Here is a 22,352-nt window from a genome sequence, read left to right on the forward strand (position 1 = left end):
CCCCCCCCCACCAGCTTGAAGGGTTGTACTCATGCATGTGGGGTGCATGCTTTCATTCTGTTTCTGCAAAATTCTCACTCTGCCACTGCATGATGCAACTGGAAACATAGGACCACATGACTTTTTTCCAATGCTTGACTGGCCAATCCTTATTATGTTCCTGTGCGAATTGGAGACATTTTATCTTGGTGACTGCAGACAGCAAAGGTATTCGGAAAGGCCTTCAATTTCCATATTCCATATGATGCAGTGTATAGCTAATTTGGCCACTCACTGTGTGTGTGGTGTGTGTGTGTGTGTGTGTGTGTGTGTGGTGTGGTGTGGTGTGTGTGTGTGTGTGTGTGTGTGTGTGTGTGTTTAATATACATAGTTTTCAGCCCAACCAGCATGGCTCAGTGATTGAGTGTTGACCTGTGAACCAGAAGGTCACAGTTTGATTCCTGGTCTGGGCACATACCTAGGTTGTGGGCTTGATCCCCAGTGGAGGACATACAGGAGGCAGCCAATCAGTGATTGTCATCATTGATGTTTCTATCTCTACCTCTCCATTCCTCTCTGATTTTTTTAAAAGTCATTTTTAAAAGAGTTTCAGAGAAATTGAAAGTGTTTAAAAAAATTGATACCTTAATACATACCTAATTTCAAAATTATTCTTTCCCCTCTTTTCAGAGCTCAAGAAAGGGTGTCAGAGAAGGCTCACAAGTGAACACGCTGCCTCTAGTGACAAAGACTAAAAGGTATGCTTTCTCCAACATTGTATTATGCAAATCATTTATCATATTGCTGGCTTTGTTAGCCAAGGGCACCATTCAGATGTTGAAGTCTGCCTTTAAGAAATCACTGAATTAATCAAAATTACTGACTTCTAAATAAATATATTGCATTTTGAAGTTATATTATGGCTACTGATACAATTAAGTGAGGGCAAAAGCTCCTTAGGGGAGGAATGAGAACATTAGAAAGGTCGCCAAATGAGCTGACAAGAATTTAACAAATTTTTAAAATTTTTGTCTTTCTTTAATTTGGTTTCACAGGCCTGCCTCATGAAGAACCAGGTGACTTGGTAACCACCTGTGCTGCCAAACTTTTTTCTCATGAACACAATATAATAAAAAGAATACTCAATAAAAGTTGTTTGTTTAATCCATTGTGGTTTCTTTTTCATTTCATTTGTGCTCTAGAGTATAAAATTAAAAACACATCTGTACTGCAGAGCAGCTATCTGATGGTTTATCACAGCTGTCAATGTGAAGCCTTCTGGAAAACATTTACATGTAAGATTGAGGGTGGGTTGGTTGGTTGGTTGATTGTTGGTTTACAAACAAAATACCTTGCAGTTCCTGTTCTTCTTTGCTTTGATATCCTGGTAAGCCTGCATTTTGTTGGCATCCTTTAAGTAAGCCCAGCTAGAAGACAGTATAATGAGGAAGTGGATTTGGAAAAGAAGGGATAGCATGATGGCTAGTGAGCAAAACAATGTGCTAAGTATATTACAGAGACTTTACTATAAGAAAGGGTAATTCCATATTAAAACTCATTCTGCAATCAGAGGCATCAGATACTGAGAGCATGTTCTAGTAGATTCAATATTAAAAGGCAAAAAAAAGTTATACAGGTATAATGCAACTGAAAAATGGTCAGTTATTAATAAAAGGCAGATATAAAACAAGAGGGTGTTTTTTTGTTTGTTTGTTTTGTTTACCGTTTTGAGAGTAATTTTATAAACTAAGGCAGAAAGTTAGAAATATTATGGTTATCCTATCTAATAAAAGAGTAATATGCAAATGGTACTTCCACTTCACCCACAAGCAATGCCCAACAGCCAGTCAGGAGCAAGTCATCAAATTAGCCCAACCAAAATGGCCACAGAGGGAGCAGGAGGCTTGGGTTTGGAAGATGCCAAGCTTTCTTCCTGCTCTGGCCTGCTTTGGCCTCCACTTAAGGCTACAAAGTTTCAATTATAGAAAATAAATAAATCCCAGATACCAGGGCCTCCACTTGGGTCACAGGGGGTGTGGCCGGCCTGCAAACCACCACAGGTCCCTTGCCCAGGCCGCCCCACGCCCCAAGGGAACCCCACCCTGATCCAGGACACCCTTCAGGGCAAACCAGCCAGCCCCGCCCATACACCAGGCTTCTATCCTATCTACTAACAGAGCAATATGCAGATTAACCATCACTCCAGCACACAAGATGGCTGCCCTTATATGGTCAAAGATTCTGCTCCTAATTAGACACAAGATGGCCACCACAAGATGGAGGGCCATTGGGAGGGCCCAAGCCTGCAGGAGAGGGCCATTGGGAGGGACCAGTCCTGCGTAGTAGTGCAGTTAGGAGTGACCAGGGCCAGCAGGGTAGGGCAGTTGGGAGCAACCAGACCTGCAGAGGACAGTTAGGGGTGACCAGGCTGGCAGAGGAGGGCAGTTATTGGCAATCAGGCTGGTAGAGCAGCTAGGTGTTGATCAGGCTGTCAGGGGAGTGGTTAGGGGGTGATCAGGCTGGCAGGCAGAAGCATTTAGGGGCAATCAGCCAGGCAGGCTAGTGGTTAGGAGCCAGGAGTCCTGGATTGTGAGAGGGATGATAGACTGTCCTTTTAGGCCTTATCCCTATGTGGACATCTCTGATGTGTCCCAGATTGGGGAGGGTGCAGGCTGGGCTGAGGAACACTCATACCCCATGCACAAGTTTCATGCACTAAAGCCTCTAGTTTTCAAATAATTGTAAAGATCTTTTCTTTGGATGATCTTTCACATGATAAAAATCAATTACACTAAAGACCTAAAAAATGTAAGCAATGTTTAATTTGAATGAATAATAACTACACAATTAACATAAAAGAACTGAGTGAATTTCAAAATCAAATTTAAGAACTACAAGTAGCCAAAACCGGTGTGGCTCAGTGGATAGAGCGTCAGTCTGCAGACTGAAAGGTCCCAAGCTTGATTCTGGCCTAGAGCATGCACATTGGCTGCGGGCACATCCCCAGGTGGGGGGTGTGCAGGAGGCAGCTGGTTGATGTTTCTCATTGATGTTTCTAGCTTTCTATCTTCCTTCCTTTCTCTCTGTAAAAGATATTTTTAAAATATATTTAAAAAAAAAAAAAGAACTATAGGTAAAGCATGCAGTCTGAGTTAATTCCTAGTAGTAAAAACACTTTTTCATTTTATCACTACTATTATTTCATTTGAAAAATGTAAAAAATCAGATTGTGAATTTTACTGTTGAAGTGGCAACACCTTTTCACATTTATTTCCCTCATCTTTCCTACAAAAATCTACATCTCGGGTTTTTTATATTTCAACACTAGAGGCCCAGTGCACTTGGTCCTGGCCAATTTGGCTCAGTGAATAGAGTTTTGGCCTGCAGACTGAAGGGTCCCTGGTTCTATTCCAGCCAAGGACACATGCCTGGGTTTTGAGTGCTATCCCCCGTAGGAGCCATGCATAAAAGCAGCTGATCAACGATTCTCTCATCATTGATGTTTCTATCTATCCCTTCCTCTCTAAAATTAACATGTATATATAAAATAAAATTCAAACTAAAAAGAAAATTCATGCACTGGAGAGGGGTTCCCTCAACCTGGCCTGCCCCCTTCCACAGTTCATGAGCCCTCAGGGGCAGGAGGTGATCAGGCAATCAGAGGAAGGTGATGCCCCAATCCACTGTGGGTATCGCAAGCCTCTACCAGCCCTGGTTACCTGAGCCTCAGGTGGCTCTAGGGAACTGGGCAGCCACAATCCAAGACTTGCTTGCACCTTGGGCATCAGCTGGGAAGTCGACATCTGAGGCTTGCTTGCACTTTGTGCCAGCCCTTGGTGACGGCAGGGGGTGGGGGTGGTGGGGGTGGTGGTGGTAGTGGAAGGGGCTTGAGCACACTGGAGGCAGGTGTGCAGAATGGCTGTTCCACCTGTGGCAGGTCTAGCCATTCCATGTGTCTACTGTCCTGGCTTACTACTCACAAAAACAATTTACCATTACCAATTTTGTGGGCTCTACAAGGAAAGACTATGTTGGGCAAAAAACAAACCGACGCTTAAAAGTCCTTTATCACAGAAAATGAATGGGTGGTCTTTATTTTACTTCAAATCTTTATCTGACTTGTTGAAGTGACATTTATTTGGTAGTGACCCATGTAATCAAAGAGCTAAGTAATATAGAAGCAAGCAACTTGTCAGACAAAAGTTTCAGATAAAAGTTATAAGACTGTTCAAAGAACATAGTGAGAACTACAAGGCACTTAATGAAAACTGAAACAGCATGAAAAAAAATAGAAACCACACAAATAACCAGTCAGAAATAAAGGATACAATATCTTAACCTGGCCAGTGTGGCTAAATTAGTTGGAATATTGCCCATAAACTGAAAGTGGGTTCAATCTCCAATCAGGATACATTTGGGAGGAATTCAATTATTTTTCATACACACTGATGTTTCTCTCCTGAAAATAATTTAAAATACCTCACTTTTAGCTGCCCATTAAAAAAAAAAAAAAAAAAGAATAATAGTATTATATCTGAAACGAGGAATACACTGAAAGGAATAAATGGTAGGTTAGAGGTATGATTCACCAATTTGGGGGATGGTGCAGAAAACACAATCAGATCAACAAAAAGAAAAAGTAATTAGCCCTGGCTGGTGTTATTGATTAGAGCATTGGAACACCGTGTTCTTGGTCAAGGACATGTGCCTGGGTGGAAGGTTTGTCCCTGGCCCTGGTTTGGATGCATGCAAGAAGCATCAGTTGATGTGTCTCACATTGATCACTCTCCTCCCTTTCTTCATTCTCTGAAAAGCAATAGAAAAAGTACTTGTAGGTGTGGATTAAGAAGAAAAAAAAAAAAGGATAGTTCAAGGGAAATTTGGGACAATATAAAATGCACCAATATCTGCATCATAGGGGAATCAGAAAGAGCAGGGATTGAGTAAGGAAATAAGAACTTATTTTCAGAAATAATGAACAAAACTATACTATCCTTGTGAAGAAAAAACAGCATACAAGTCCAAGAATCACCGTCCCAAATAAGAGGCCCACACCAGGACACATAATAATTAAAACTGCAAAGTTCTTTATTACTGAAAATGAATGGGTGGTCTTTATTTTAGAAAATATAAAATCTTAAAAGCTTCAAGAGAAAGACAGTTCCCATAAGACTATCAACTGAAACAGCAAGTCAGATGGGATTGGCATGAAATAGTCAAAGTGATGTAGATAAAGGACCTACAAACAAGGCTACATTATCTAGCAATGCCATTATTTAAAATTAGAAGATAAAGAGCTTCCCAAACAAAATGAATAGAAATTTGTTACCACTGAAATATTACAAAAAATGTTAAAGGGGCTGCATTAAGGAGGAGGAGGAGAGGAAGTGAACAGGAAGAGGTAAAGAAGAAAAAGGAACACAGTTAAAAGACTAAAATGGCAATATACTGTATATGGAACACAGTAATAATTAATGTAAAAAGTTTAAATGTTCCTAACTTAAGACATAGGGTAAACAAAAACAAATATATATATATATATATATATATATATATATATATATATATATATATATACACATGCTATCTACAGTCTAAAAGCAAAAGAAAAAAATTAAAGATATTTTATACAAATAGAAAAAATTGCTGGGGTAGCAAACTTATACCTGATAAAATAGCTATGGTAAAAGACAACAAAACACTAAAGCAAAAGCTATGGTAAAAGACAACAAAACACTAAAAAATGATAACAATAGCAATCCAACAAGAGTATATAAATCTTGTAAATATTTATGTACCAAACATAGGAGCCCAAAATATGTAAAGCAAATCTTGAAGGCAGGAGGTTATCAGCAATACAGTCACAGTAGGGGATTTAAACACCCCATTGATATCAATGGAAAGATATTTCAGTTAGAAAATCAATAAGGATATGGTGGCTTTAAATGACATACCAGATCAGATGGATGTAATAGACATCTTCAAAAAATTTCACCTAAAGCAGTACAAGTGCACATGAAACATAGAGGTAAGACACATGTTAGGACACAAAGTAAGCCTCAATAAATTTAATAAGATTGGATCAATAAAGAATCTTCTCTGACCATAATGCCATGAAACTTTACATCATTCACAAAATGAAAATTGAAAAATACAAAAAGACATAGATGCTATAGGCCTACCTCAAGAAACAAGAAAAAAAACACTAATAAACTAACCCTGCACTACATAATTAGAATGAGAACAGCAAGAAAAGCCCTTTGGAAGTAGAAGGAATGAAACAATAAAGAGCAGAATGGAAATAAATGGCATCCTATCTAATAAAAAAGTTATATTCAAATTAACCTCACTCTGCTACACCCCACAAACCACGCCCACCAGCCAATCAGAGCAATTATGCAAATTAACCCCAACCAAGATGGCTGTGGCCACAGAGAACAGGAGGGAGGCTTGGGTTTCCCTGGCAATAAAGGAAGCCAAGCTTTTCAAACACCCTGGCAGGCCCAGGCATCCACTCAAGAGTGCAAAGTTTCAATTATAGAAGATAAATAAATTCCAACAGAAATGGTGGGATCCCTGGAGCTAGAAGAGCAGGAGGCAAGAGTTTCCCAAAGCGATAGAGGAAGCCAAGCTTCTGTAGCCCTGGTCGGCTCAGGCCTTCACTCCAAGCTACAAAGTTACAATTATAGAATATACATAAATTCCAACAGAAATGGCTGCTGCCAGGGAGTGAGCAGGGGGTTTGGCTCCACTCCAGGCTACAAAGTTTCAATTGAGGAAGGTAAATAAATTCCAGATACCAGGGCCTCTATTTGGGTTGTCAGGTGTGTGGCTGGCCTGCAAACCACCACAGGCCCCTCGCCCAGGTCACCCCACTTCCCAAGGGAACCCCAACCCTGATCTGGGACAAACTTCAGGGCAAAACAGCCAGCCCCACCCATGCACCAGACCTCTATCCTATCTAATAAGAGTAATATGCAAATTGAACATCACTCCAATACACAAGATCAAGATAACTGCCCCCATGTGGTCAAAGATCCTGCCTTCATGTGGACACAAGATGGCCACCACAAGATGGCCAGCAGGGGAGGGCAGTTGGGAGGGACCAGGCCTGCAAGGGAGGGCAGTTGAGAGGGACAAGGTCTTTAAGAGGGGGCAGTTGGGCGCGATCAACCCTGCAGAAAATGGCAGTTAGGGGTGACCAGGCCAGCAGAGGAGGGTTTTTGTTGGCAAACAGTCTGGCAGGGGAGCAGTTAGACATCAATCAAGCTGGCATGGAAGTGGTTAAGGGGTGGTCAGGCTGGCAGGCAGAAGCGGTTAGGGGCAATCAGGCAGGTAGGCTGGTGAGCAGTTGGGACCCAGCAGTTGGATTGTGAGAGGGTGTCCGACATCCCTCAAGGGGTCCCAGATTGGAGAGAAGCAGGCTGTGCTGAGGGACACCCTCCTCCCCTGTGCACCAATTTTGTGCACCGGGCCTCTAGTAGAGAATAAAAAGACAGTACAAAAGATTAATGAATGTAAGAGCTGTTTTTTTGTTTGTTTGTTTTTTTACATGATAAAGTTGATGAATTTCTATTCAAACTCACCAAGAAGCAAAGAAAGAAGACCCAAATAAATAAAACTATAAATGAAAGTGGTGATATAACAACAGATACCACATAAATACAATGGATGAAAAACAAATACCTTGAACAATTATATGCAAACAAAATGGACAAATTCCTAGAACTATACAATCTTCTAAAATTCAATCAGGAAGAGCTGAGTAGGGCAATAGCTATTGATGAAATAGAAGAAGTAATGATAATAAAAATTTTCCAGCAAACAAAATCGTGGGCCAGGTGGATTCACAGGAGAATTTTATCAAAAGTTTAAAGAACTAACACATATCCTCCTCAAACTATTCAAAAACTTCAAGAAGAAGGAATACTTATAGGCTCTTTTGACGAAGCCAGCATTATATTAATTCCAAAACCAGATAAAGACACTACAAAGAAAGGGAATCACAGGACAATAACCCTGATGAACACATGCTAAAATCCTCAGCAAAGGAGAACCAAGATGGTGACGTATGTAAATGCTTATATTTGCTGCCTCTCACAACCACATAAAAATTATAACTAAAACACAGAACAATCATGATCCAAAACCATGGGAAAGCTGAATGAGGGGAAATACTACAACTAGAGAGGTAAAGAAGAAAGTGCATTGAGACTGGTAGGAGGTAAAAAGGCACAGAACAGGCTGTTCTAGCACCCAATGTGTTGCTTTGTTAATCAGGAGGGAGATTGCCTCTTTGGAGGCCACCTGGAAGAGCAAGGGGTCCCAGCCCCATACCTAGGGTTTCAGAGCTGGGGAAAGACATCCCTATAGGAAGTAAGAATTGAAAGCTGTAAAAAACAGTATGGATTGGGGCTAAGTAATACACAGGCTTCTGGAGAACCACCTACTCCTCTTAAAAGCTGGTACCATGAACTGAATTTATAAGCTCCTACTTCCTCTGAGCTTCTGTGCCAGATGAGGCTCTGGGGAGAAACTGATACATACGGGGAGAAACTGGACCGTCTGGCATTGGGATAAAAACTTGGGGGTGGTTTTCTTCCAGATGGAGGAGCTTGCAGTGGTCATTATTCATGTGATGGGACCTCTTTGGTACAGGGCTACCTGGCAGATATTTCTGTTTCCTCTGCCTAGTGAATCTCTAAGATCCCACCCACTCAGTTTAAAAAACCCACCCAAGCTGTATGCAGCAGCTTTTGCATTTGAGTGACCTGTCCTTTCTCAGGCTAAAATCTGTCAGACAAACTGCTGCTGGGTCAGGGAGCCCAAATTTAACAATAAAAGGCCTCAAAATTGGCAACAGCATCAGCTTGCCTTGCTTCGCAGCTGGGCCTCATCTGGGCACTTCCTAACCCAATATAAAGAGCAGGAATCTTCAGGTCTTTCTGTAGCTCCTGTTGGATGGCCCCAGGCAAGAGCTGACTTTGCACCTCCCTAGAGACCCAAGAGCCAGTGTACCCCATGGTCAGTGTGAGACCATATCAGATTATAACTTTTTACATCCATAAGTGACACACTTTAGGGACATACTCAGTGAGCACCAAAGTCCCACTGAAGCAAGTCCTGCTCCATATGGGTGTCTCCTGCACAGCAGTTCTCCTACTCTAGTCACAGCTGACCCCCACAGCCAATTAGCCTGGAGACCAATTCATCCGAGTGACCAACAATAATCAAGGCTTAATTACAACAAAACTGTGCATACAACCCACAGAGGGGGGGACCAAGAATTTCCATCTCAGGTGATTGGGGAGGCTGAGCCACTGGTCCCTATAGGACACCTACTACACAAGGCCACTCTACCAACTCAAGGAGATTTAGCAGATACCCAATACATAGAAATAAACATAGGGAAGCAGCCAAAATGCAGAGACAAGGAAACATGTCACAAATAAAAGAAATGGAAGAATGCAAACTACTAGACATAGAGTTCAAAACCACAGTTACAAGGTCATTCAGGAATCTTTTAGAACCCTCCAAGAAACTTAGTGAAACTTTCAAGGATCTTAGTGAGAATGAAAAAAAAAAAAAAAAAAAAAAAAAAACCCGAAAAAATACAACAAAACAAAAGCAAAGTAAAAAAACAAACAAACAAACAAACAAACAAAAAAAACCATGAAGATAGTGTAAGGAGCCTCTGGGACAACTTCAAATGTATATCAACATTCAAATTATGGGGGTGCCAGAAGATGAAAGAGAGAGAAAGATATTGCAAACCTATTTTAAGAAATAATGACAGAAAACTTCTCCTACCGAGTGAAAAACGTAGACTTTCAAGTCCAGGAATTTATTTACCTTCTACAATTGAAACTTTGTAGCCTGGAGTGGAATCAAGCCTCCTGCTAGCTCAGTGGCTATAGCTATTTCTGTTTGGATTTGTTTACCTTCTATAATTGAAACTTTGTAGTCTTGAGAGGAGGCTTATGCCAGCTAGGGCATGCGGAAAGCTTGGCTTACTCCATTGCTGGGAAAACCCAAACCTCCCTTCTGCTCTCTGTGGCTGTAGCCATCTTGGTTGGGTTTTTTGCATACTCACTGATTGGCTGGTGGGAATGGATGGTAGGCGTGGCTTATGGTGTAGCAGAGTGATGGTTAATTTGCATATCACTATTTTATTAGGTAGGATGTTTTTCCTAAGTGGCAGCCCTGAACAACTTTAAAATTATTTTTTATGAGAATTTTCAGCAGAAAATATTCAAGAGCACCCTAATTGTAATATATTTATTTTTATATTATTTTTTGCAAATTAATATTTAAAATTAAATTCAAAATATTGTAGCATGTGGGGATGGTTCCTATTTTGGTCACATGGCAGTTAATTGGTTAATTCAGATTTTTATTTCTTCATCGATATTCCATTTCATTCATATGTTGTTTCCTGAACTTCTCCTCACATTTCTTTTTAGTTTCTGTAGCATCTTTAATACAGTTGATTTAATGTTTCTGTCAGTAAATAAGACATTAAATCTTTTTCAGGAACAGATGTTGTTTCCTTAGAAGAGGAATCGTTTCCTTTATTTTATATGCCTTGAGATTTCTTTTTTTTTGTGAAAACTTCCTATTTGAAACTAACAACCTGGTAATTCTGGAAATCAGGTTCTGCTCTTTCTCTCTACTCTTTAGAGCCACCTGGACCCCAAAAGAGAAAATGCATCTGTTATGGGTAAAATGCTCTGGTCTTTGTGAACACCACATATTACCAGATAAGGTTCCACTTTTCCATCTTCCTTCTCAGACTCCATGGTTAACAGTACATGGTTAACATCCCAAGAGCTATTGTAGCATTGTCATCATTTCATATCCTGTGGATAAGATGATCTATCCTAGCTAATAAAAGAGTAATATGCAATTGACTGTCACTCCAACACACAAGATGGTCACCCCCACGTGGACACAAAATGCCCACTACAAGATGGCCTGCAGGAGAGGGAAGTTGGTGGTGGTGGTGGGACCAGACCAACAGGTGAGAGCAGTTGGGGGAGACCAGGCCAGCAAGGGAGGGCAGTTAGGGGTGACCAGGACTGCAGGGGAGGGCAGTTAGGGCCAATCAGGCTGGCAGGGGAGCAGTTAGACAGCCAGCAGGCTGGCAGGGAAGTGGTTAGGTGGTGATCAGGCTGGCAGGCAGGCGAGCGGTTGGGAGCCAGCAGTCCTGGATTGTGAGAGGGATGTCTGATGTGCGTTTAGACCCGATCCCACTGGTACAGAGCCCACAGGCAGTTGAGCATCCCTCAAGGGGTTATAGATTGAAGAGGGTGCATGCTGGGCTGAGGGACACCACTCCCCCGTCTTCTCCTCCCTACACAAATTCCATGCACCGAGTCCCTAGTGCCAAATAATAGTGATTAGAGTGGATATCTTTTTGCAGTTTCTCATCTTAGAGAAAAAGCTTTCAGTTTTTTACTATTGAACAGAGTGCTAGCTGTGGTTTTTACAAATATGGCCTTTATTATCATTCAATATCATAAATAGAGATTGAATCTTGTAAAATGCTCTTTCGGCATTTATTGAGGATCATTTTTTTATTTTTTGTTAAGTTGGGTTATCACTTTGATTTGCAGATGTTGAATAATCCTTATATTTCTGAAATAAATCCCATTTGATTATGATGTATCATGCTTTTAATGTATTTCATTTATGTTTTTTTTATCTTATTTTTAAAATTTAATTTAATTTAAATTTTTATTGATTATGGTCTCACATAATTGTCCTTATTCCCCCATTCCCAAACCCCTCCCTACATATTGCTCCCCCCCCTCCCCCCCGCCCAATCCCCATTGTCCATGGCCACTGGCTAGGCCCATATGTATGCACACAAGTCCTTTGGTTGATCTCTCTCCCTTACTCCCACCCTCCCCTACTTTCTCTCTGAGGTTTGAGAGTCTGATAGCTGGTTCTCTTTCTCTGGGTCTGTTTATGTTGTTGATTATTTCCTCTAGATGTGTGAGATCATGTGATCCAAGAAATACCCTTGTAAGAACCTAAACTGCAACAAGCCATAGTGGTTATGCTGAGAGGCAAATGAATCAGTCTGTAGTGAGTTCCTTTCTGGGCCAACAGTTCTTTTGCGTCCCAATTTCAATGCCAGATAGTTCCTTATGTGTACATGCCAGCCATGATATTTCAGATCTGACTGGTGGACAAATGGTGGTAAGGCAGGTCCGACCGTCTCTGGTTTGGTCCTCGGCCTCCTTCAGCAACAAGCAGCTGCTGTCCGCTGGCATGCTGAGGCGTCATCAGCATCTTCCATCTCTGAACTGTGTCTTTTCTGTCTTCACGGCTGGAGCGCTTCTGTCTATTCTTCTCTGTTACAGGATCCCAGATGGTCTCGGAGTTGTTTTCTGAAAATATACAAACATATTCTCGACCAAAAGTTAATAAAGGGGTATTTTCTTTAAATTTGATTTGGGGTTCTTTTCCATTTTTTCCTCCCCAAATGATTTTCCCCTAGCTTGTTTTGTCACCTTTTGTGTATTTTCATGGGTATCTTGCTATTAGCATTTCCAATGAAGGTTAATTTTCTAAAGCACAATTTTTTTAGATGTAAATTATTCTCTCATGATATTCTTCCACTGTAACCCCCTTTTTTACTTTAAATAATAGGAGACTTTTGGAAATTTTATTCTGTAGTCTTGATAGCTTTTACATTTTAACTTATTTGCGCTACACTATGACTGCTTTAGGTTCATAACATGTTGTGCAATTTTACTGTGGGACACTCTGCCAATAAGAATTTTTGTTAACCCTTTAGGAACAGCTTTTTGAATAGTACAATCAGTTGGTTTTGTTTGTTTGTTTGTTTGTTTTTTAGAATATTCATTTATTTCCATTAGCCACATTACTTTCCTCTAAGAAATTGGCTACCATTCACCTGTCATACTCAACACTCTAGCATCAATCTCATTTACCATGTGTGTATTAGTGGAGTTGATTATTTCCCTTCTTAAGAAGGGTCTGAGCATTCCTGCTACTTGGCTGGACTTGGATATTATAAACCCACTTGCCCACACCATGGGTATAAGACCTCTCAAACAAGTCTTGTTGCAGTGAGAGGGCAGCTGCTGTCAGCCAAGTCTCTGTCTGTTACCTGGGTCTCACTTTGATCTGTGCATGGGAAGCGAAGCAGGAGACCTCCCTCAGAATAGGAGAAGGTTCAGGCACCTGCCATGCTGCAGGGGGCGTTGGTAAGAGTCTGTGCCCCACCTCTGTTGACCCCCAAGTTCTCTCCTGATGGCCCCTCTGTGACTGTGCCTGTCTTAGGTTGTTCCTTCCCTGGGGAATCTTACCCGTCTCTGGCTAACCAGCCATCCTCCGGGGCCAACCATAGTGATTTGAGGTTTATTCTGTCTCCTTGGTAGCCTGTGCCCTCATAATGCACCTGCACCTGCCTCGGGAACCCCTCACCTGCTGGCAAGGTCCGGACTTTGATCTCATAATTTTTGGGAACCCATGTTTCTTCTCCAGAGCGGGTCCAGCTCCCCACACCGGGCAGGCGAGAGATCCATGGTACCAGCCACCATGGTGCTTCAGCCTCGGCATGAACTGAAAGGTCAGGCAACAATTGTGTTTTTTAATCCCCCCATGAGGACATGGTTAAGGTGAAGAAAAGAGAGAAGGGGGGGAGGGGAAGGGGGAGAGGGAGAGGGAGGGGGAGGGGGAGGGGGAGGGGGAGGGGGGAGGGGGAGGGAGAGAGAGAGAGAGGGAGAGAGAGAGAGAAAGGGAGAAAGGGAGAAAGGAAGAAAGGGAGAAAGAAAAAAGATAGAAAGAGAAACAATGATGCCTCCAGTACCTGTCCCAACTGTACTGAATACACAACCTTTTTGATGAATGGGATGCATTCCAACTGACTGAGCTACCCAGCCAGGAATATTTCTGTTTCTTAATGTTGTTTTTGTCTTGTTTGGCATCAGGGTAATGCTTTCCTTGTAAAAATAAGTTAGAAAGCATTCCCTTCAATGTTTTATAAGAGTTTAGAGAAAATTAGTGTTAAACATTCTTTAAATATTTGGTAGAATTTCCAAGTGGAGCAATCTATTTTAGGACAGTTTTTGTTTACTGTTTTAATCTTCTCACTATAATCTGCCTATTTAGATTTTTATTGTTCTAAGAATTTATCCACTTCTCTAATTTGGGGAAGGTTGTGTGATTCTAAGAATTTATCAGTCTTTGAAATCTTTTATTTTTGTTGGCATATAGTATAGTAGTCTTTATGATATTTTGTATTTCTCTGGGATCCATCGCAACTTCTCCTTTGTTTGTAATTTTCATCATTTGAGACTTCTTTTTTTAAGTAAGTATAGGTAAAAATTTGTTAATTTTGTTTATCTTTTCAAAGAAACTCTTAGCTTTATTGACCTTTCCTACTGTCTTTTTCATCTCTCTTTCATTTATTTCTTCTCTGATTTATTTTATTTTATTTGTTCCATTGACTTTGATATTTATTTGTTCTCCCTATTCTAATTTCCTTAAGTTTTATATTAGATTATTTATTTAATACTTTTTTTGTGATTTCTTGAGCTATACTTTTAATGCCATAAACCTCTCAGTGCTGCTTCTGCTGCTACACTAAAATTTTTTATGTCATATTTGCATTGTCATTCATCTTCATGGTGCTGAAGGGCTGAGGTGAGGGGTTATGTAGGGACAGGCTAAAGGAGGTCAATGGGGAAAAAATGGGGAACCAATGCAATACTACCAACAACAAAGAATTATTTTATTTATTTATTATTTACTTATTGTTTAAAATTTTACATATGTCTCCTTTTCTTCCCAATGGACATCCCCCCACCATTCACATCCTAGGTGAGCCCCCACCATCCAGTGTCTGTGGCAATTGGTTATGCTAATGTGCATGCATACAAGTTCTTTGGTTGCTCTCTAAGAACCCTCTCCCCTGCCATTTGTCTTTGGATCTATTCCTGATCATCAAATTATGTTGATCATTATATCCCACATATGAGTGAGATCATTTGATATTTATCTTTCTCCAACTGGCTTATTTCACTTAGCACAAAACTCTCCAGTTCCATCCATGTTTCTGCAAATGGTAAAAGTTCCTTTTTTTTTTAATTTTTATTTTTATAGTGGCAAAATATGGGGATTACATTGTGTAGATGTAATACCGTTTTTTTAATCCATTCTTCTACTGATGGATACTTAGTTTGTTTCCACACCTCGGCAATTGTAAATTGTGCTGCTATGAACATAGGGGTATTGTTGTTTCTGTTTTCTTGGGATATATTCCTAGAAGTCCTAGATATATTTCTTGGGTCAAATGGAAGTCAATTTTTAACTTTTTGAGGAATCTGCATAGTGTCTTCCACCGTGGCTGCACCAATCTGCATAACCACCAGCAGTGCACCAGGGTTCCTTTTTCTCCACATTGTTGTCACCACTTGTTGTTTGTTGATTTGTTGATGATAGCTATACTGGCAGGTGTTAGATGGAACCTCGTTGTTTGGATTTGCATCTCTAGGATAATTAGTGATTTTGAGTACGTTTTCATATGTCTCTTTGCCTTCTGTATGTCCTCTTCTGAAAAGTGTCTATTGAGGTCCTTTACCCATTTTGATTGGATCATTTATCGTCCTTTTGTTAAGTTGTATGAGTTTTCTGTAAATGTTGGAGATTAAATCCTTATCAGAAATATCATTGGCAAATATGTTCTTCCATTCAGTGAGCTTTCTTGTTTTGTTGATGGATTCTTTTGATGTGCAGAAACTTTTCATTTTGATGTACTCCCATTTGTTTATTTTCTCCCTAATCTATATTGCCCTAGAAGCTCTGTTGGTAAAGATATTGTTATAATATATGTCTGTATTTTGCTGCCTATGGAGTCTTGTAGGATTGTTATGGTTTTCCGTCTTACATTTTAAGTCCTTTAGCCATATTGAGTTTGGTTTTTTTTGTGTGTATGGTGTAAGTTGGTGATTTAGTTTCATTATTTTGGGTATATCAGACCAAATTTTGCAGCACCATTTATTGAAGAGATTATCTTGACTCCATTGTACACTTTTGCCTCCTTTGTCAAATAGTAATTGAGCGTAATGGCTTGGGTTGATTTTTGCACTCTCTATTCTGTTCCATTGGTCTATATCTCTGTTCTTCTGCCAGTACTAGGTAGTTTTGAGGACTGTGGATTGCTAATATAACTTTGGAGAAATATCTATATTTGTCCTTTGTCCATTTTTTTTAATGGGATTGTTTGTTTTCCTTTTGTTAAGTTGTATGAGTTCCTTATACATTTTGGATATTAACCCTTTATCAGATGTATCATTGTCAAATACGTTCTCCCATTTGTGGGATCCCTTTTTATTTTGTTTCTTTTGTTGAGCAAAAGCTTTTTATTTTGATGTCACATTTGTTTAGGTTCTTCTTAGTTTCCATTGCCCAATGAAATGTATTGGTAAAATATATCTTTATGAGATATATTTGAGATTTTACTGCCTATGGTTTCTTCTAGGATTTTTATGGTTTTATAACTTACATTTAAGTGTTTTATCAATTTTGAGTTTATTTTTATGTATGATGTAAGTTGGCAGTCAGTTTCATGTATCTGTCCAATTTTCCCAACACCATTTATTGAACAGACTCCATTATATGGTCTTTGTCAAATATTAACTGAGTATAATGACTTTGTTTGATTTCTGGATTTTCTATTCTGTTCCACTGATTAATATGTTCTTGTGCCAGTAGCAGGCTGTTTTGATTATGGTCTCCTTGTAGTGTAAGTTAAAATCTGGTATTGTGATTCATCCAACTTTGTTTTTCTTTCTTATATGGAGTCTTTTTGAGACTTTTTGGAGTATTTGCTCTAGATTTGCGACATACGGTGTTGATATTTTAATTGGAATTTCATTGAATCTATAAATAGCTTTGGGTAATATGAACATTTTTAATGATCTACCAATCCATGAATAATGTATATTATTCCACTTGTTTATATCTTCTATCTCTTTTTTCAACATCCTGTATTTTTCTGAGTACATGTCTTTTATACTGAGTTAGGTTTATTCTTAAGTATCTTATTTTTTTGTTGTTGCAATGGTTAATGGATTTTTGTTTGCTTGTTTCTCTTTCTGAGAATTCATTATTGGTGTATAACAAAAACATTGATTTTTGGTGTTGATTTTGTATCCTGCTACATTGATAAGTTCACTTATTAAACCTAGTATCTTTTTTTAGTGGAGTATTTAGGGTTTTCTAAGTACAATATTATGTCATCTGAGAGTTTTTTCTTCCTATTTCTAATTTGAATGCCTTCTATTTCTTCTTATTGTATGATCGCTGTGGCTAGGACTTCCAGTACTTTGTTAAATAAGAGTGGTGATTGTGGGCATCCCTGTCTTGTTCCTGTTCTTAGGGGAAGGTTTTAGCTTTTGTTCTTTGAGTATGATGTTTGCTGTAGGTTTGTCATATATGGCCTTTATCGTATTGAGATGTGCTCCCTCTTTTTCACTTGCTGAGAGTTTTTATTAAAATGTTGGATCTTGTTGAATGCTTTTTCTGTATTTATTGATATCATCAAGTGATTTTTGTCTTTCAGTTTATTTATGTGATGTATAATGTTTATTGATTTGTGGATATTGTAACAGCCTTGCATACATGGAATAAATCCATCTTAGTCATTGTGTGTGATATTTTTATTGAATCGTTGGATATTACTTGCTAATATTTTGTGCGGATTTTAGCATTTATGTTCATCAAGGATATTAGCCTGATAGGTTTATCTTTCTTTGTAGTGTCTTTATGTGGTTTTGGAATTAGGATAATTCTAGCCTCATAAAATGAGCCTTGGATTGTTTGGAATAGTTTTGGGAAGACAGATGTTAGTTCTTCTTTTGAATGTTTGGTAAACTCCCCTGTGAAGCCCTCTGGATCTGGTGGTCAGTGCATGTCATAGTGACCGGTTGTTAGGTTGTTTCACCATTCAGTCTAATTGCCTATTAGGGTTATATGTGTATGTATACGCATAGATAGTACATTATGTGTATCTTGTTCATTATGTGTACCCTTATGTTATAATTTAGTCTTGAATGCTTTTAGTCCCTCTGTGGGTGAAAAAAAAGTGGTGTCTACTGCTGACCCATACCACTCAATCTTTACCATAGTCTCGAACTTTGTCTTCCCTAGGAAAATCATGCTATTGTTAGGTGTGGTCTATCAGTTGGTTCCACTGCAGGAATAAGGTAAGCAGGGTAGAACCAGTGTGCTTGGGAATCAGATATAAAGAGTCTTTTATTGGGAGTAGGGAATCTAAGTCTGAAGAAAGGGGTCAAGAAATGTATCTCAATGTCAGACAGTAGCCTATGAGAACGACAAACTGAATGTTCAACATTCAGAATGAGCAAGACTACCTTCTCCTCTTGGAGCTTAGCTTAACAAGGTAGGGCAATAGGGACTTAGGATGGTGGATACAAATAATCTCCCAATAAGGGTACTGTTTCCAATCTTGTAGGAAGAGGGTGGGCACTTCTTTCCTTTCCTAGGCAAATGCTTTAAAAATGCACCCAAGGACTCAGCTGCAAGTAGTCTTCAGTTTTCCCTGATGAATTGAGTTCGTATTGAGGGAGGGTGTTTCCCAGCATATAGAAAAGGCAAGCTAGAGGAAGAGGAAAATGGCATTCAAATAGGCAGACCTTCCTTGTACCTCCTCCTAGGACCAGGCTGTCTATACAACTAAACTTGGGAACATTCGCCCAAAGTTACCAACTGAGGAGACAAATATAATGGGTAAGATTCATGAAAGTGGCTGACTCAGCTTTCATGGGTGGTAGGCCAAGAGTGAAGAGAGATCTCTCAGCTATGGGAGGGTTATTTCACTGAGAAGGTTAAAACCCAGACTCAGGTTGGAATCCACAGCCCTGAGGAACAGAGCCAAGACGAGTGGCCATGTAATATTTAGCCATGAAAGGCAGCAGGGCTGCTGGCCACTAGGCAGTCTGGAGCCAGTTGAACATCAAACTGAAAAGGTTTTTTATGTTGTTGTTTAAATGAAATTCATAGCAAAGGTTTTTTGTTTCAGTAACTCACCTGACACTTCAGTGGAGAGAGGACAGTGTGGACTGAAAGTACCTGATGGAAGGATGGGCTAAGAAGCAATGGGGAGAAATGTGAAAGAAAAAAAAAAAGGGTGGCTATGAGACCTACCTTGGGTCACACCACCCCTAAACCAAAAAAAAAGCCACTTTTCCTGAGAAGCTGTGATCAATTCTATTAGCTGCAGCACACACACACACACACACACACACACACACACACACACACAATACACACACACACACACACACACACACAACACACACACACAAAGGTGGGGGGGGGGGAGAGAGAAACCACCTAAGTGATAAAGCCCCACTCTGAGTATCCCTGCCTGCTACTACCTGCATCTTGACTTTTGCAGAGGAGACAGTAGCAAGAGCCAAAGCCCATGGGTTTGAACAGTATCAGGGAATGGAGGTAGGATTATCTGTCCAACTGTCTCAAAAACCTGGCTGGTGCTTCCTCCTCATATGGTAGCTGATAGAAACTCTAGTTTTTTCAGCTAATCCCTCTGGGCTGAATATGAAGAACTCTGCCCAGACAAGGATAGGGAAATATTCTGAGATACCCTCCAAGGAGTAGCTCTGGGATACAAAAAACCATTCATTACTACCCCTGAAATCGAAATGGCGCCTCATTATTCCGCCTAATGCCATTTTAGAAACAAACTTTTGGAATGATTAACAGCTGGCCGGCAGGTAAAGGCAGGCAGAGGCACAGCCTGTGGAACCTAACAAAGCTTGCAGACTAATCACTGGGCTTTGTGTTGCTAGTAAACTTGCTTTATAAGGCAGCTTGGCTCTTCCCACATGTAGCCAGTCTTGTAGAAAAAAGACAAACTATGGATCACTTGAAACTTCAGACATGTTCCTGAGATTCAGTGCAGGACAGTTTCTGACAGTGGTTAGCACCTAAATATCTCCCAGGAAATCCAGAATTAGTAGTTAAAACAGTCAGCTTTAGACATCAGAAAAGCAGGATCCAAAGGGAGCTCCCAGAAGGCACTAAATTCTAAGATGAATTCCATTTTATTTCCCCCCCCCCCTTTTTAACTTCTTTATTGATTTGTTATTATTTTTGTCTTTCCCCCCATAAGTCTAATTCTTCAAATCTCTTTTCTTAACCTATATTTTATTTTTTCTGCTTTCTCTTCATTTTTCATTTCTTTTTTTCCTATCTGCTTTCTCCTGCATGATCCTTTACATAATTATTTTCTTTTCCTTTTCTTTCCTGCCATTTTCCTGCCATATTCTTTATTCTTAGTTTTTCTTTCATCTCTGCCTTTTATATCTTTTTTCTCCCCCCTTTTTATTCTTTATCTTTTCTTTTCATTCTTCTATTATTATTGTCTTTTCTCCTTCCTAATTCTCTTCTCTTGGGCTTACTTTTGTTGTAGGGATCTTATGTATATTTTTGTTTTATTTCTTGTTTTGTTGTGTTCTGCCAGCATATGCACAACAACTCTCACAATAGCCAGCCTGAGAAGAGATACCACCCATAATAACACAATAGCATTCAGGACCAAATTACCATGAAAAAGCCCAAGGAACTCACACAACTGACACTTATGGAACACCCAGATCAGAGGAACTAACAGACTGCATCACTGTGTTCCACAAAACACTTATTACATAAGACCACATCATGGGGACTGGCAGGCATGACAATTTACTATAATACATAGAAACAAATACAAAGGAACATAAAAAAACAACAACAAAGAAACAACCCCCAACTAAGTACAAGCAGGAAATATCAGAAAGAAATCTAAATGAACCGGAGGCAAGCAATTTATCAGATACAGTTAAAAGTAGTGGTCACAGGATACGTAAAGACTTCACAGTGAGAATTTTAAGAAACTTAGGGAGAACTACAATAGCATACACAAAAAAATAAAAAAAAAACATAATCAGTTATAAATGAAGAATAACATATCTGACATCAAGAATACAAAAGAAGAAATCAAAAGTAGATTAAATGAGGCAGACGATTGAATTAGTGATTTGGAGGACAAGGTAGAAAAAATATCAAATAAAAGAAGGAAAAAGAATTGAAAAACAGAATATTAATTTAAGGGGTGTTTGGGAAAACATGTCACATAGAGCATTTGCATTATAATGTGATCAGAAGGAGAAGAAAGTTAACAAGGAATAGAGAATCTGTTTAAAGAAATAATGAAAAAAAAATCCCTAACATGGTGAAGAAAAAAGTCAAACAAATTGAGGATGCACAGAGAGCAAAAATCAATTCAAATATACAGAGATCACATAATAATCAAAGTGTCAAACTTTAAAGTTAAAAAAAATAGATATAGCGAGAGAGAAAAAAGTAACATATAATAGAGACATTAGAATGTTTCTTCTCAACAGAAACGTTATAGACAAGATGGAATTGGCATGAATTATACAAAAATAAGAACCCAAACCCACGATTATTCTACCCAGCTAGTCAAATTTAAAATTGGAAATAAAGAGCTTCAAGGACAAGAAAGGGCTAAAGGAGAAGTATATGATGACCAAACCAACACTGCAAGAAATATTAAAGGGCGTGGTTTAAGAAGAAGAAATTGATAGAGAAACATATGAATAAAAAATGGCAATAAATAGGTATCTATAATAATAAAAGTGTAATATGCTAATTAGACTGGACAGCCGATCAACCTTCTGGACATCATTCTGGATGTCCTTCAGGATAACCTTCTGGATGAAGCCGCAGCAGTGGGGGCTGAGGCAGAGGCAGTTAGTGGCAATCAGGCAGGCAGGTGAGCAGTTAGGAATGATCAGGCAGGCAGAGTGGTTAGAGGCAATCAGGAAGGCCAGCTATCAGGAGCCAGAAGTCCCAGGTTGCAAGAGAGATGTCCGATTGGTAACTGCATACCTTCCAAGTGGTTCTGGGTTGCGAGAGGGTGCAGACTGGGCTGAGTGACACTCTCTCCCCCGCTCCTGTGCACACATTTTGTCAACAATAAGCTTAAGTAGAAATTGACTAAATGCTCTATCAAAGACATTTTGTATCTGGATGGATAAAAAAACCATGTTCTATATCTATGCTTGTTTATAAGTGACTCACCTCAGAACAAAAGACATACACAAGAGGAAAATGAATAAATGAAAAAAATATTTCCATGCAAATGCAAATGAATAAAAGCAGGGGTAGAAATACTTATATCTGAAACAATAGACATCAGAACAAAGGTCATAAAAGATGGCAACTATATTATACTAAAGGGGAATCATTACAACAGAAGGATGTAATTTTGGTAAACATATTGGCACCCA

Source organism: Pipistrellus hanaki (genome assembly GCF_964339955.1).
Source record: "Pipistrellus hanaki genome assembly, chromosome: Y".
In the NCBI taxonomy this organism is placed as follows: Eukaryota; Metazoa; Chordata; class Mammalia; order Chiroptera; family Vespertilionidae; genus Pipistrellus; species Pipistrellus hanaki.